Source organism: Rhinoraja longicauda, chromosome 3 (genome assembly GCF_053455715.1).
Source record: "Rhinoraja longicauda isolate Sanriku21f chromosome 3, sRhiLon1.1, whole genome shotgun sequence".
In the NCBI taxonomy this organism is placed as follows: Eukaryota; Metazoa; Chordata; class Chondrichthyes; order Rajiformes; family Arhynchobatidae; genus Rhinoraja; species Rhinoraja longicauda.
The window spans coordinates 28,223,066-28,237,988 of record NC_135955.1 but is presented as its reverse complement, the minus strand read 5'-3'; the positions used below and the strand labels follow the sequence as shown (position 1 = coordinate 28,237,988).

The 14,923-nt window shown below is 47.5% G+C and overlaps 1 protein-coding gene across 2 annotated transcripts in view; it reads right to left on the bottom strand.

Moving 5' to 3' along the window:
- cemip2 (cell migration inducing hyaluronidase 2) overlaps positions 1-6,292 on the bottom strand; it is a 76,632-nt gene extending 70,340 nt beyond the window's left edge. The window contains exon 1 of one of the 2 annotated variants that reach the window (XM_078395251.1): positions 5,938-6,292. The gene's annotated coding sequence lies outside the window, so the exon portion shown is untranslated. Of the gene's footprint in view, positions 1-5,108; positions 5,141-5,937 lie in introns of those variants that run through there. The other variant, XM_078395255.1, reaches the window with a different exon arrangement.
- Positions 6,293-14,923: the final 8,631 nt, after the last annotated feature.

The window sequence follows — 14,923 nt, the reverse complement described above, 5'->3', positions numbered from 1 at the left end:
GTGCTGCCACTGATTCCCCCAGTAAATAGGTTTGTTGCGGCAGATTTCAGAACCTGCTGACTCTTGTATCTTCAAATGAATTATACCGAGGCTGGAGAATTAAAGAATTGCCACATATAAGAAAACTAAAAATGAGGGCAGGAGTAAGCTCTTCTGCCTTCGATTCTGCCCCAACTATTCAACATATTCATGACTTTTATTTCCAGGCTTAAAGTCATGTTTGTTGCTAGTTCTCCATAGCTCTCAATAGCCTGATCCTTCAAAGGGTCATCTAGTTTGCCTTTAAACCTCCACAATGATATAGCCCCCACAACCTGGGGTAGAGAACTGCCAGAGATTCATCACCCTCTGTGAGAAGCAGTTTCTGCACAGTTCAGTTTTAAATGACCGCCTCTAATCTCGTAACTCTTTTCAGTCAGTTTTGTTTAGGTTAATGTCACGTGTACTGGGCCATACGAGTGGCAAGGGTGGGGGGGGGGGTAATTTTATGTAACCGGTGTATTGAATATCAGTATTGAATGTATGTATAGCCTCTGAGAATGTCGGATGGAGTTTTGGAAGGAACATGTTTTGTATATATTTATTTCTTGAATAAAGTATTTTTTGAATTAAAAAGTGTACAACAAAAAGCTTTTTTGACCCCCATTCGAGATTCCCCCACAGGTGGCAATATCTATTCAAGGTTATGGAGGCTGGCTCACTGAGGATATTTAAAGAGAAAGCTGATCATTTTTTTTTAGGATCAGGCCGTCAAGAACGAGGGACAAGCAAGAACCATGGGCCTTGTATGTTTCAATATGATCTATGCTCATGCTTCTAAACTCCAAAGAAGACAGATCTAATTATTTTAGCTGCTCGTGAAAACACAGAATTGAGCCATTGACCCCACTGAGTCCATGTCAGCTCCTTGTACAACCACCTACAACATATCATTCCCCCATTCTTTCCTCACAGCCCTATAAACTAATATCCCTCAAGTGCCCTTTAATTCCTGGTATTGTTCCATTTGGAGAGATGGTAAAAGCGGAATTCAAAATGACAAATATTTTCGGGAGTAATTAAGAAGGATCTGATTCCATGCAGGATGATCAGTAACCAGAAGGTTCACACTTTAAAAAGTGAGAAAACATGAGGCGGAGATTCTTTGTGGAAAAGAAACAGTGAGTAGTTGTGGACAGGTCTATGCTGAGTCTGAAAGGGCAGTCGGTGTAAGTAGATTCAACAGCAACACTCAAAAGGAATTTGAACAAATACTTGTATGGGGGAAATCTTACATGGCTATGTGAAAAGAGCAGAGAGTGGATCCGGCTGGAGGGCTCTTTCAAAAAGCTGGCTCACACACAATGGGCCAGTTAATTGCTTGGAACTTTTACAGCAGGCAAATATTCTAAGAACACACATCAAAAGTGACAATTTTTCACAAAGGCAATTCCTGTTGTGACATTTTGATACCGGGCCAAGCAAAGAGACATTGGTACCAAATGCTTGGTCACAGAGCTTGGTTTAGATTAGATTCTGTTGGTTTATTGTCATACACCAGGGAGCAATGAAATTCCTTCTTCGCATAAAGCTCAGAGTAAACAGTATGCCTACAGAAATGATAATTAAACAATAAACAAAATGACAAATGCAAAATAGTAGAATGATGTGGGATTGTAGTGCAAAAAAATTCTTAAGTACAGTAACAGAATGAAGTTGAGTTAAGAGTAAGGGAACGTGGCAGCAGCTCTGGGAAGGCGGTGTGAAAAAGGTGATTGTTTCAGGAGTTGGATGCAGTGCCCTCCATAATGTTTGGGACAAAAATCCATCATTTATTTATTTGCCTCTGTCCTCCACAATTTGAGATTTGTAATAGAAAAAAAATCACATGTGCCATTGTCAGATTTTATTAAAGGGTATTTTTATACATTTTGGTTTCACCATGCAGAAATTACAGTTGTGTTTATACACTGTCCCCCCATTTCAGGGCACCACACTGTTTGAGACACATGGCTTCACAGGTGTTGTTATTGCTCTGATGTGTTTAAATGCCTCCTTAATACAGGTATAAGAGAGCTCGCAGCACCTCGTCTTTCCATCACCTTTGCAAACTTGTATTGCTGTTTATTAACACGAGGACCAAAGTTGTGCCAATGAAAGTCAAATAAGCCATTATGAGACTGAGAAACAAGAATAAAACAGTTAGAGATACCAGCCAAACCTTAGGCTTACCAAAATCAACTATTTGAAACATTATTAAGAAGAAAGAGAGCACTGGTGAGCTTACTAATCGCAAAGGGACTGGCAGGCCAAGGACGACCTCCACAGCTGATGACAGAAGAATTATCTCTACAATAAAGAAAAATCCCCAAACACCTGTTCAACAGATCAGAAACACTCTTCAGGAGTCAGGTGTGGATTTGTCAATGACCACTGTCCACAGAAGACTTCATGAACCGAAATACAGAGGCGACACTGCAAGATGCAACCACTGGTTAGCCACAAAAATAGGATGGCCAGGTTACAGTTTGCCAAGAAGTACTTAAAAGACTAACCACAGTTCTGGAAAAAGGTCTCGTAGACAGATGAGACAAAGATTAACTTATATCAGAGTGATGGCAAGAGCAAAGTATGGAGGAGAGAAGGAACTGCCCAAGATCCAGAGCATACCACCTCACCCAGTGGTGGGGGTGTTATGGCCTGGGCATGTATGGCTCACTCATCTTCATTGATGATACAACTGCTGATGGTAGTAGCATAATGAATTCTGAAGTGTATAGACACATCCTATCTGCTCAAGTTCAAACAAATGCCTCAAAATTCATTGGCCGGCAGTTCATTCTACAGCAAGACAATGATCCCAAATATACTGTTAAAGCAACAAAGGAGTTTTTCAAAGCCAAAAAATGGTAAATTCTTGAGTGGCCAAGTCAATCACCCGATCTGAACCCAATTGAGCATGCCTTTTAACTGCTGAAGAGAAAACTGAAGGGGACTAGCCTCCAAAACAAGCATAAGCTAAAGATGGCTGCAATACGGGCCTGGCAGAGTAACACCAGAGAAGACACCCAGCAACTGGTGATATCCATAAATCACAGACTTCAAGCAGCCATTGCATGCATAGTATGTGCAACAAAATACTAAAATGACTACTTTTATTTACATGACATTGCTGTGTCCCAAACATCATGGTGCCCTGAAATGGGGGGACTATTTATAAACACTGCTGTAATTTCTACATGGTGAAACCAAAATGTTTAAAAATGGCCTTTATTAAAATCTGACAATGTGCACTTTAACCACATGTGATTTTTTCCTATTACAAATCTCAAATTGTGGAGTACAGAGGCAAATAAATAAATGATGGGTCTTTGTCCTAAACATTATGGAGGGCACTGCAGCAGCGGGGAAGAAATTGTTCTTAGGTCTGAACATCCAAGCTTTCAAATTCCTGTACCTTCTCCCATTAGGTACAAGAGTGAGAATGGAATGGGCAAGGTGATAAGCATCCCTGATATCTACAGAATTCCAGATGCAATGCACCATGAGGATGGACTGGATAGAAGGAAGTGATAAGCCTGTGATGGACTGGACTGTGTCCACTACTCTCTGCAGGTTTAGGCGATAAAGAGCAGAACAGATGCCATACCAGGCTGTGATGTAACCTGTCAGAATACTTTAAACAGTTCATTTGTAGACATTCCAGAGAATCCTCATGAACACGACAAAGCTTCTCAGACACCTTACACCAGTATATTTACTGATGCATTTTCTTGATCACCATAGTGGAGGAGCTGTACAGGAGGGGTGAAGTAATGGAATCCAGAGTTACTGTTCCACAGAGTTAACTTCCTAAATTGAGGCAATTCTGTATTTTCCTATGATCCCATGATCACAGGAAATTAGCATGACCTTCATCCAAATGTACTCAGTACATTTTAATTCTTAACTTCCATCCTCGGTTGCCATTTCCACAATCCAGCAGCCAAGGAACAATAGGCATAACATAGTGTAAGACTAGTTAATGCATTGCTCGTTCATCTATTTTAAACCCTCAGTTGGTAGCACTGCCAAAAGTGGGGCACGAGACCTGTTGCATCCACCCGAGAGGGCAGGTGGGGCCTGGGGGATTAATATTTCATCCGAAAGACATTATCCCCAACCCTACCATGCTTCCTCGGAGCTGCTTTAGAACATCAGCCTGGAGAATGTATTAGTTCAGGACTGGAATCCACAATTCCTAACCCATGAAAATTCTATGCAACTGTATAGAGCTTGGAATTAAACCTGGACTGTTACTTAACTTAACACAATATTATTACGTGCTAACTTAGGGACTTTGGGAAACATTTAAATATAAATACAAAAAAAAGCCAAAGGGCTCAGATTTCGTGTAATCGGCAAAAAGATCAGAAGCAACAAAAATGTTGGTGTTAGATGAAATGTGCTGGCTGAAAGGACAGTGAAAACAGATTCAACAGGAAGTTTCAAATGAGCAATACTTAAAAATGAAAAAATTGCAATGCAATGAGGGAAGAGCAAGGCGTATTGGATTAACAAAAGGGGTCCTTCAAAGAGCTGGCAAAGGTACAACGGGCTGATTGGCCTCCCAATGTGCTGCATCATTCTCTGATTCTAAAACTGCCCACACAATCTGCTGGGAGCAAACTGCAGTACAGATGGCCAGCATCATTAAGGCCGTGTCCAGGGTTATTTTGGAGAAGCCAAGTTGCCGGATCTAAATCAATCTAGAACAGATCTCAAGTCCTGACAGAATACTCTTTTCAAGTTAGTAAACGCTTGGTGACTTCCTCAAAAATCACCAAGAGATTAGACAGAAAACTTATGCAGTTGATGTAAATTATTTCTTCTTGATTTCCAAACAATGTAACAGGATATACAAATCTAGATTATATGCATCTTCAGAGAATGACTCCACACAATATTGCTCAGCACATCCTGGCCCTTTGAGAAATAGCGATGACTGTCCCACTCGCTCACCATAGCAAAATTACCTCATGTATTTATCATTTCCCTTTTGGAACTTTAAAAACATCCAGTTAGATGAGAGGCAGAGATAGGGTAGAGACCATCATGATCTCTGTCCCCGGGATGAAAATGTCACCTACCAGCTAGTATTGCCTTAACGTTGGTGGAGGAAAGTTTACACACGTGCAGGCAGAAGGGATTAGTTTACGTTGGCATCATGTTCAACACATACATCCTGTGCCAAAGGGCCTGCCTGCTCCTGCGCTGTACAGTTCTATGTTCTCATGATTAGATCTGTTTGCAACAAGATCACGACAAAGCAGATTAGAACAGAATTCTCCTCGTCTCATCTTTCCTTCTGCTAATGGCCTTAGTGTCTGACACTCCTGGCCCTCTGGGAACTGCTTCTCCATAAAATACTGGATGACTTGTCAGATCTTCATTGATGAAGGTATGAGGAGCGAGGGGGGATGGGCACTCTCTTTGCTGGAAAGAAACAATAGGAGTGGGGAAAATCAAACAGCTCTCTTTATCTTGCAGAAACAAAGAACTGCCGATGCTGGTTTACAAAAGAAACAGCTTTACATCTCATTATCTGTCCTGCCTGCACCCAGCCTACGAATAAGTCAAGCTGAATTGGCAACTAAATAACGCAACTTGCTTCCCTGCTCTGTGAGGCGAGATTCCACCAACACACATGCAACAACTGAAGAAGGGTCTCGACCCGAAACGTCACCTATTCCTCTTCTCCAGAGATGCTGCCCGACCCGCTGAGTTACTCCAGCGAGTTGTGTCTGTCTGAGAGTGTGTGTCTTCGGTGTAAACCACCATCTCTGCTCTTGTTCCTTCCTGCTGCAAGGTCAGCACTCTCAAGAGATGGACACCTGAGCTCAGGAGAGAAACTTTCCAAATGCTCAGAGGCAGTTGCGGTGGTCGAGGGGGAGGGGGGAGGGGTGGTGTCCTCCTTACCTTGCGGAGGAGCGGTGCAGCTGGTTTACGGTGCGCAGGACCCGCTGGCCTTCATGACCGGGACACTTCCAGCAGCATCTCCTCCAGAAGCGCCCAGGTCGGTGGAGGAGGAGAAGGAGGAGCGCACTGCCTTTCCCTGTGCTCTGGACTGGGGGGCGGACTGTTCCTAATGACCGCTCCGGCCGCTACATCACAGCGTGCGCCCACAAGCCCGGCTTACTTACTTACAGCTTCTAATTTTTGCTCCTCTTTTTTACTTTCTCTTTATATTTTTTTTAAAAACCACTTTAAAACTGTTGCCTGGCTGTGTGAGAGAAGGGGAAGCTCTCGCCTGGCAGAGCAGGCGAGTCAGAGCAGTACATAGGAAAAGGAAGTGTACCGTGGTTGCATTGGGTTAAATCAGCGGCAGGAATAAAGGTGGGGTTTCGCTTCGGCGTCACGGAAGGGTTTTTTTTTTCACTTGAGTTGCAAATCCTTTTCTTTCCTAATTTCAAGCAGAAGCGAGTATCTCACGACCTCTTATGGGCATCCCAGGAACGACAAGGCTGTGTCCTTAACCCATTTCGTGCACCTCTCTCAATTGCAATCTAAATTCCTGTGTGCTGTGTTTTGTGTTCAACACAAAAGGCTCTGAGCCCAGATCTTTTTGGAGGTAAGGATAGGTGGTGTTGATGGAGTCCTCAAGGCGAGACAGACAGACTGACTGACTGTGAGCCACAAGGCGGCAGCTGCTCACCAGGTTGTGTTCCCAGATTGAGGGAGGGCCAGGGGGCAGCAGGTGCATTGATCACCAGCTGCTGCTGCTGCTGCTGCAGGCTCCCCTCCAAACCCACCCTGACCAGTCATGGTCACTGGCCCAAACTCCTGGCTCCATACACAACAGCACACTAGGCGTTGCCATGACCTCACGGTGAATGTGCGGCTGTTCAAGGACAATCAGTGACAAAGGCGGCTGTCCAAGGACGATCAGTGTGACCTCCCATAAATGCTGCTCTTGTCAGCAGCCTTCGCTTGCAAAGAATTTAACAACAACAAAAAAACTCTCGGTGCCGGTAACATTTGGGGGTCTGCGATGTGAGAAGGTTTTTTTTTCTTCTGGATAGGTTAGCACCCAATTTGTAGTGAATGTATCATGTATGATTCACATGTACAGATAAACACTGCCGTGGAAGAATCGAATAAGCCTTCCAGCAGCTCTCTGTGTCTCCTGATCTTTCTTTATACAACACACACAACATATGGGGTCTGAAGAAGGGTCTCGACCCGAAACGTCACCCATTCCTTCTCTCCCGAGATGCTGCCTGACCTGCTGAGTTACTCCAGCATTTTGTGAATCAATATGGGTGTCAATGCTGTTTTGTCTAAAGATAGGTGTGAAGTATGACCATTAATTAATGTTTAGGTGCTAAGAATGTCTGAACGGCTTTTGCACATTTTTTTGTATATATTTTTATTCTCATTCAAGTTTATTTTTGGAAATATATAAAACTTAAAACAAGACATCATAGAAACAGGCCCACAATGTCTGTGCTGACCACAATGCTAACATAAACGGACCCTATCTACCTGCACGTGATCTACATTCTTGATCTCTGTCTCCACATAGAACAGATTATTGATTAACGCCCACTATAAACACAGCAACTCCAACAGTTAGTAACCTCAACTGCACTTCTTCTCACTCAGCCTCTTGCAAAGACGCCATACCCTACTCTCAATTTCTCCATCTCAGCCTCATCTGCTCCCAAGATAGGCTGAGATCTTCCACTCCAGGACATCCGAGATGACATCAGGGTTTTCTGCTGTCGTCGATGGATCCCTCACCCACATCTCTCTTCTCTCACAACCCCTCCCCCCAGATGTACAAGGCTAGAGTTGGTCTATCTGGTCCTCACCTTTCACCGCTCCGGCCTCCGCATCCAACACATCATTCTGCAAAATGTCCCGCACCCTCAACGTGATCCCACCACCAGTTACGTCTTCCCATCGCCACCCCATTCCGCTTTCCACAGAGACCACCCCTTCTGCAACTCCTTGCTTCACTCATTCTTTCCCTTGCAAACCAACCCTTACCCCGAACCTGCTACTGTAGGCGATGTAACACCTGTCCCTATACCTCCCTCACATCCATCCAGGGGCCCCAGCGGCCCTTCCAGGTGAGACAGAGGATCACATGCACCTCCTCTAACAGCGTCCAGTACATTAAGTGCTCCCAATGTGGCCCCACTAAACATCAGTGAGACCAAGCGTAGATTAGGCAACCATTTCACCGAACACTTGCCTTTCCCTGCCTGATTATGTGCCTCTTCAATGCGGCTATTGCATTTACTTCTATCACCAGCCCTGACAGCAACACTTTCTGTGTATAAAACATGCTCACAAATCTCCTTTAAATTTAATCCCCTCTCACCTTAAATCTCTCCCTTTAGTGATTTCCATTCCACCCTGGGAAAAAGGACTCTACTAATCTACCCTCTCTATGCCTCTCATAATTTTATATACTTCTATTGTATATTCTATATTGTCTGTGTAAGAAAATAACTGCAGATGCCGGTAGAAATCGAAGGTATTTATTCACAAAATGTTGGAGTAACTCAGCAGGTCAGGCAGCATCTCAGGAGAGAAGGAATGGGTGACGTTTCGGGTCGAGACCCTTCTTCAGACTGATTCTATATTGTCTGGGTTCACAGTTGGTAATGCACGCACACACAATCAGTACAGCAGGGAATGAAGCAAAAAAATCCACGTTTTTGACTCAATTAAAGAGTATGTGAACAGTTCAGGGTTGAGTCCAGAGAACAATCATCTGTTTTAACTTTGACCTTGTACGAGCACCACATTTGGGCAGCATGTGGTACAGTGGTAGAGTTGCTGTCTTAGAGCGCCAGAGACCCAGATTCAATCCTGAATATGGGTGCTGTCTGTACGGAGTTTGTACATTCTCCCCATGACCAAGTTGGTTTCTCTGGTTGTTCCGGTTTCCTCCCATGCACCAAAGACGTACAGGTTTGTAGGTTAATTGGCTCCGGTAAAATTGTAAATTGCCCCTCATGTATAGGATAGTGCTAGTGTACAGAGATCGCTGGTCAGCGTGGGCACGGTGGAACAAAGGACCTGTTTCCGCGCTGTATCTCTAAACTAGATTAAACTAGACTAGCCGAACGCTGCCAGGAACAATGGTAATTGGATAAAAAGGACCACAGCAGCAGTGACATGATTCAGCAGAAATGGAATTATAATGATTGCTCAAACTCAAGCTGGTTAGTTTGGATGCTTTGATACAGGATCTTTGAGCCTTTCATTTCATCCAAAGATTGCATGGAAAAGTTCCTCACAGCAAATAACATAGACAGTGACAGCAAGCGTGTGCCTGCCCAAAGCAAAGCTGTATCGATGCATAAGAACGAGGCACAGCAGCGTAGCTGGTAGCATTGCTGCCTCATAGCACCAGATACCCGAGTTCGATCCTGACCTCGGGTACTGTCTGTGTGAAGTGTGCACATTCTCCCTGTGACCACTTGGGTTTCCTCCCAGTGCCCCAGTTTCCTCACACATCACAAAGACGTGCAGGTTTGCAGGTTAATTGGCATCTGTAAAATCATCCCCTATGTGTACTCTCTGTGTAGAACTAGTATGGATGTGTGATTGATGGTTCACATGGACTCAGTGGGCTAAAGGGCTTCCAAATGGTATCTCTAAACATTAGGTGGAAATCATTTAAACAAACCAACTGAAACAGGTTCTGAGCCACACCTTATGTTAGCATATCTTTTTTTTGTGAAACAGTGAAAGACTTACATGAACTTGGCCCTAGGAATCAGAAATAAGGCAGGACTGGCAGTGAGCATATTGCCGCTTTGCAGCACGTGTTTTAGCATTGTAACTTTGGGGCCTTCATAGTCCATGCAGCAAGTGACAAGTGTATAGGAAGGATCTGCAGATGCTGGTTTAAACTGAAGATAGACCCAAAATGCTAGAGTAACTCAGAGGGACAGGCAGCATGTTTGAAAGAAGGAATGGGTGACATTTCGGTGTATTTGTGTTTTAATTGGAGGAAATTCAGTCCAATTTATTAAATATGCAGAATTTCACATTTAATCTTGCTTGCAAAATGGCAACAGTTACAGAGATGACAAGAAGGAATACTGAAGAATTCTGCCCAGTCTAAGTGCAAATACAACAGCAGTTTATGATCACTGAGCAGCAACTGAGGCTGCAGTTGCAAAGTATAATCTGAAGCACATGAATGGTACAAATGTAAAGAGCTGCATTCGATACAATACAAGTGATTTATCACATGAATCTTAATTTTAAACCACAAAATGTTTTAATTCCTTGCATAAAGGACACATAATCTCACACCTAAATTTAAATAATTCTGGCGGTGTCCTTTCTTGGCAGAGCTGAACATTTCTCAGCCAGTCACCACAAAGAGGAAGTCCAACAACTTCAAGCAAAAGATATGGTTAAATGGTAAGTGTGTTAATGTGAACACTGGTACAGTGACAGATTGCTCAAATTATAGATAAGCATACAGACTCGGGTAGGTTATCCAAGTAGCATTGACAAAGAAAATGGTCAATGAGAAGACAAAGTTGTAATGATGACTTTTGAGCAGAAGAAATGTTTAATGCAAAAGAAAAAATGTCCTGGTGTAGCGACCATAGAGAGTGGTCCTAGTTGTCGAACCCTCAGATTGGCCAGCAAGGTCACGTGTGGGTGCGACCGTAGGGATTGGTCCAGAGAGCGACACCGCTGATTGGTCAGCGGTGTCATGTGCGTTTTGGCGCCCGAAAAGAATTAGTTGGGAGACGTTTTCGAGGAGAACAGTTAGTTATAATGGATGTCTGTAATCTTGTTAAGGAAACTTTGTAATCGGATATTGCTGTCGCAATAAACTTCTTCAACAAAGAACAAGTTTCCAGACTCGCCATATTGGTGACCCCGACGTGATCTGGCCGATCACCGACCATGAGTGAACACGACGCCTCATTTTTGGCTGCTGCGCCCGGCGCACCGGAGCTAAGCGCGGTCAGCGTTCACCTTCTGTCGTTTTGGACACATCAACCACAATCTTGGTTTGTCCATATCGAAGCCCAGTTTCACTTAAGAAACATCTCGGCAGATGCGACGAAATACTACTACCTCGTCAGCGCTCTACCGCCGGAGACGACCACACGGGTGATGCGGTTCATCGTCAACCCTCCCGCAGAAGACAAGTACGAGGCCATGAAGGCACTGTTACTACAAACCTTCGGGTTCAATAGGCATGACCGAGCCAAGAAACTTATGCACCTACCGGATCTCGGAGATCGGCTGCCATCCGTTCTCATGGCTGAGATGTTAATGCTAGCAGGTGAACATACGGATTGCCTCATGTTCGAGCAGGCATTCCGAGAGAAGCTTCCCGAAGATGTCAAACTTATGCTCACGGATTTTTCTTTTAAGGACCCTGTGGCATATGCAGAAAAAGCTGATGCACTCATGGCGTCCAAATCGAAAGGAAGCGGTTCGATCAACAAGGTCTCGACATCAGCGGCCACGCCACAGCGACATCAAGATGGTGCCGCGTCTCCCGCCATTTCTCCAAAAGCCCGCCAAAAGGATCCGCACAAGTGCGGCTGGTGCTATTGTGGCGCGTCGGTAGAGGCCCGAAATAAAGGCAAGGAGCCAGGTATTTTGGGGGCGTTAAGGTTTTAATAGTCGGTTATCAGACGGGTCGAGTCTGCCGGAATGGCTTCGCGCCCAAAACCTTGTCCTTATATCTCTAGTACCGGATCGCCCCCCTGGACTGGTCCATTCCCGTGCCGAGGGGTCGGTAGTGGTATGGCCCGACCCTTGGGAGCCGCCACACTATTACCATTTACGATGGGGTGGAGAATCCCGCAACTGCCGCTCACCTTGTACCTTCTCAGGAAATGCCTCGGCCGATCGTACATAGGGGCAGTTGCGATTGGCCAGAACCGACGCCTCTACGTCCGAGACCGATTCACGGACACAGAATTTTTGGTGGACACGGGAGCCATTGTCAGTATCGTACCGCCGACCGACCTTGAGACCAGATCGGGTAAGACAGGTCCTACCCTCATCGCGGTTAACGGCAGCCCCATCCGCACGTATGGGACGCGGAAAATGTCCCTGGTGTTAGGCCTCCGCACGTATGAATGGCCATTCATTATAGCAGACGTCAGCCAGGCGATCCTAGGCGCAGATTTCCTCTGGGCCTTTTCACTAGTCCCCGACGTCCACGGTAACGACCTCCAACCCTCCGCCAGCGATGAGCCCGCCGCTCCGACAACCGCCACCCCGCCCAGCCCAACTGTCCAGGCCGTCGTCGCGGCCCCCGACTCGTATGCTGAGGTCCTGGCAGAGTTTCCAGAGCTGCTCATCCAGCGTTTCGACGCCCCTTCGGCCAAGCACGGCGTGGTCCACCACATCCGCACCGAGGGCCCCCCCGTTTTCGCTCGGGCCCGGAGGCTACCGCCCGACAAGCTGGTGGTGGCGCGGGAGGAATTTAGGAAGATGGAGGAAATGGGCATTGTCCGTCAGTCCGACAGCCCGTGGGCCTCGCCGTTGCATATGGTCTCCAAGGCATCTGGGGGGTGGAGACCATGTGGCGATTATCGGCATCTCAACGCTGTCACCACGGCAGATCGCTACCCCATATCGCACCTGCAGGATTTCTCGTCTGGGCTGGAAGGTGCGGTGGTGTTCTCCAAGATTGATTTGGTGCGGGGATACCACCAGATTCCTGTGCAAAAACTGCCACGATCACTCCGTTCGGGTTGTTCGAATGGTTGCGCATGCTTTTCGGTTTAAAGAACGCGGCACAGGCTTTCCAGCGACTGATGGACTTTGTGGATCGGGATTTGCCTTTTGTGTTTATTTATTTAGATGATATCCTGGTCGCCAGCCCCTCGGAGCAGGAACACCTGGTCCACTTGCGGACTGTATTCCAGCGGCTCCAAGACCACGGGCTCATCATCCAACCCTCCAAGTGTCAATTCGGCCTCCCTTCTCTCGATTTCTTAGGGCACAGAATCACCCCTGCTGGCGCCATCCCTTTGCCCGAGAAGGTGGAGGCTATCCGAGCATTTCCGCGGCCCACCACAGTGAAAGGTCTGCAAGAGTTCGTAGGCATGGTCAACTTCTACCATAGGTTCGTCCCGGAAGCAGCGCGGGTCATGCGCCCGCTCTTCCAGTGCCTTGCGGGTATACCTGTAGAGTTGATATGGTCCCCGGCCGCGGAGTCGGCCTTTGCAGCAGCTAAGGCAGCTTTGGCAGACGCCACCATGTTGGTCCACCCGAGCGCCTCTGCCCCCACGGCCCTGACGGTTGATGCGTCTGACGTGGCGGTGGGTGGGGTTTTGGAGCAGCAGGTGGGTGGCTTTTGGCAGCCCTTGGCGTTTTTCAGCCGGCAACTGAGTTCGGCTGAGCTGAAATATAGCGCTTTTGACCGAGATCTTCTGGCTTTCTATTTAGCTGTTCGTCATTTCAGGTATTTCCTTGAAGGCCGCCCGTTTGTGGCCTTTACGGACCATAAACCATTAACTTTTGCTTTTTCCAAATTGTCCGACCCATGGTTGGCCCGCCAGCAGCGGCATCTGACTGCCATCTCCGAGTTTACCACCGATGTCCGTCATGTCGCGGGTAAGCTTAATGCCGTTGCTGACGCCCTGTCTAGGCCTGCTTTTTCCCCCATTTCAGCGGTGGACTGCGAGGTGGATCCCCAGGAGCTTGCGGAGGCACAGCTTCTGGCGGATACCGCCTCGGTATACCAGTCCACCACTTCGGGGTTGAAGTTGGCTCAGGTGGCCTGTGGGCCGGTGGGCTGGTGTGATGTTTCCCTTCCCCGTCCCAGGCCGGTAGTGCCGCCCTCCCTTCAGCGCCGGGTGTTCGATGCCATTCACGGGCTGGCGCACCCGTCCATCCGCTCCACCTCTGCCTTAGTAGCCGCTCGGTTTGTGTGGCATGGCCTACGTAAACAGGTAGCTGTTTGGGCCCGTTCCTGCGTTCCCTGCCAGACCGCTAAAGTCCAACGCCATGTCCCAGCGGTCCGTTTTTTCCATATTCACGTGGATTTAGTCGGACCTTTACCTTCCTCCCGGGGCTACACCCATCTGCTCACGGTGGTGGATCGGTTCACCCGGTGGCCAGAGGCTTTCCCATTGTCAGATACCTCTGCTGCCTCCTGTGCCAGGACCTTGGCCCTCCATTGGGTGGCACGTTTCGGGGTTCCGGCTGTTATTACCACCGACAGGGGGCCACAGTTCACTTCAACCATCTGGGCCACGCTAGCAGAGCTGTACGGTTCCCGGTTGCAACACACCACAGCGTACCACCCCCAGGCTAATGGGCTTGTGGAGAGGTTCCACCGACAACTCAAGGCGGCCCTCAGTGCGAGGCTGGAAGGCCCGGACTGGGTAGACCAACTTCCCTGGGTCCTTCTGGGCATCCGGACCGCTCCTAAGCAGGATCTCGGTGCTTCGTCCGCGGAGCTAGTATATGGCTCGCCACTTCGAGTGCCCGGGGATTTGCTTCCGGACTCCTCCGGCCAGCTGCCTCCAGTTCCGTCAGTCTTAGCATCGCTCCGGGCACGCATGGGTTCCCTGGCCCCGGTTCCGACTTCACGTCATGGGTGTCCCATGGTACACGAACCGCCTGCCCTGAAGGACTGTGAGTTTGTATTTTTGCGTAAGGATGCCCATCGTGCCCCGTTGCAGAGGGTCTATGAAGGGCCGTTCCGGGTTTTGCGTAAGGGGACGGTCACCTTCACCTTAGACGTGGGCGGCAGGAGTGAGCTCGTCTCGGTGTCCAGGCTTAAACCTGCGCACTTGGATCCGGACCGCCCGGTCCAGTTCCACCGGGTCCGGAATCCCCTGCTCCTGTGGTTCAGGCTGCCCCTCTCCTTACTCGTCCTGGTCGCGAAATCCGGCTCCCTGCTAGGTTCCGTACCTCGGGTTCTGGGGGGGGTCATGTAGCGACC